The sequence below is a fragment of the Populus alba genome, chromosome 14 (genome assembly GCF_005239225.2).
Source record: "Populus alba chromosome 14, ASM523922v2, whole genome shotgun sequence".
NCBI classification, from domain to species: domain Eukaryota; kingdom Viridiplantae; phylum Streptophyta; class Magnoliopsida; order Malpighiales; family Salicaceae; genus Populus; species Populus alba.
This window is the reverse complement of record NC_133297.1, coordinates 23,561,516-23,564,015: the sequence shown is the minus strand read 5'-3', so window position 1 is coordinate 23,564,015 and position 2,500 is coordinate 23,561,516.

The following is a 2,500-nucleotide window of genomic DNA, read 5'->3' as shown; positions in this document are numbered from 1 at the left end:
CCGATTTTTCCCACTGCTGGCATCGCTGCCGCAGAGTGTGCGTAGCCTCTCCCGCGCGGGGGGCAGGCAAGAGCGCAGGGGGGCAAGGCCCGAAGGCAGCCCCCCCGCGGGTAAGATAGCCAGCCAGCAGGGGCTGTCCCCGCGTCAGCCCCCGTTGCGCAGCGCGGCATGGAAATCATTGCCGCGCGCGCGCGCGCCCAATCGCCCAAGAGCCCAAGGGCCCCCAAGGGCCCCAGGCCCTCAGGCCCCAGCGCCCCAGCGCCAAGCGCAGACGCGGGCGCGGGCGCGGGCGGGCGCGCGCGCGCGTGTGATTTTTATAGGGCGGTGGTCGGAATCGGGTCGTCGCCGGCCGGAAAACGGGTCATCGATGGCGGCGTTACTTCGGGCCGTGAGGCCCCCCACGTGTGTAGCAGCAGCTCGCAAATCCCCCGCGGCAGGCCTATGGGCGCCAGCCAGCGCGCCCCATGGCCAGTCGGGGGGCACCCCCCTAAAGAGCTATAAGTGTTATTGCAGCTCTGGCAGGGGCAGACACTACTAGGTCCCAGCTGTCACCCCCCCTCTAAAAAATTCATTTCTTGGTATTTTGAGCTGAAATTTTGCACATAGGTTGGCAAAAAATCCAATCCACCTTTATAAATTTTCCCAGATTTTTTCGAGGTCGGGAAGTATTTTTTTTTTATTTTCCTACCATTAAAAATCAAGGAAATACGCAAAAATAGGAACCGGCCCGGAATGACCCCAAATTCGGCTGGCAGCCTCACAAAAATATGGCTGATTTTACTGGATTGATTTCACGTGGAAAGCATGACGTTTTCTTGGCGGGATGCGGGAAAACCGGCAGCGCGCATGCCGCGGCCACCGGAGGAGCCCCGGGAAAACTCTTGCTTTCACGGTCTTGGCCTCCCCTCACCACCATGGCCGGCCTCTAATCCCCCCATCAGCAGTTGTGGCCGATAGGGCAGTGATTTGAACGACGCCGCCGGGTAATCGCACCCGGCCGACGCGGGGAGGAAGAGATCTCTTCTTCCAAGATAGCGAACAAACACATCGGGAGTTATGTTGATTAGGGCAGAGAATTGAATGACTCGTTGCGGGCAGCCAGCTGATAGGGCCTCCAGCTGCACAAAATCCGCGCTGCCGATTTTTCCGACGTTGCCGATTTGTCTGAACAGCCCCCTCGTTCGTCCGCGCTGCCGATTCCAACACTGCCTGCTGTGTCTGAACAGCCCCTGTTCGTCAGCGCGTCCCCTTGACGAATTTTCCTGCCTGGCCTCGACAGCCCAGCGTCCAGCCCGTGTTCGTCAACAAATCTGCGCTGCCGATTTTCCCCGACGGCCTTCCAGCTGCGGATCTCCGCGCTGCCGATTTTTCCCCACTGTTGGCATCGCTGCCGCTGCCTAGGCCCCCAGTCTTTTTCGTCACGCCTAGGACTATAAACAGTCCAGACTCATCGCCAGCACCGGCTGCCGATTCTGCCGACTTCTCCCGATTTCGTCGGCGCTGCCGATTCCAACACTGCCCGCTGTGTCTGAACAGCCCCTGCTTCGTCAGCGCATCGATTTTTCCTGCCTGCCTGACAGCCCAGCGTCCAGCCCATGTTCCAAAAAATCTGGCTGCCGATTTTTCCCACTGTTGGCATAGCTCCCACTGCCCCAGTGTGTGTCTAGGCCCCCAGTCGTTTCCGTCCAAGCCTGGGACTATAAATCGTCCGGACTCATCGCCAGCACCGGCTGCCGATTCTGCCGACTTCTCGATTTCGTCGGCGCTGCCGATTCCAACACTGCCTGCTGTGTCTGAACAGCCCCTTGTTTCGTCAGCGCTCCCCTTGACGAATTTCCTGCCTGGCCTAGACAGCCCCAGCGTCCAGCCCTGTGTCGTCAACAAATCTGCGCTGCCGATTTTCCCCGACGGGCCTCCAGCTGCGGATCTCCGCGCTGCCGATTTTTCCCACTGTTGCATCGCTGCCCCTGCCTAGGCCCCCAGTCTTTTTCGTCACGCCTAGGACTATAAACAGTCCAGACTCATCGCCAGCACCGGCTGCCGATTTCTGCCGATTCGTCGGCCTGCCGATTCCAGCCCGCTGTGTCTGAACAGCCCCTGCTTCGTCAGCGCATCCCCTTGACGATTTTTCCTGCCTGGCCTGGACAGCCCAGCGTCCAGCCCGATGTTCGTCAAAAAATCTGCGCTGCCGATTTTTCCCACTGTTGGCATAGCTGCCACTGCCCCAGTGTGTGTCTAGGCCCCCAGTCGTTTTCGTCAAGCCTGGGACTATAAATCGTCCGGACTCATCGTCAGCACCTGCTGCCGATTCCGACGACTTTGCCGATTTCGTCGGCGCTGCCGATTCCAGCACTGCCTGCTGTGTCCGAACAGCCCCTGTTTCGTCGGCGCATCCCCTCGACGAATTTTCCTGCCTGGCCTGGACAGCCCAGCGTCCAGCCCGTGTTCGTCAAGCAATCTGCGCCTCCGATCTTCCCCGACGGCCCCGCAGCTTGCACAA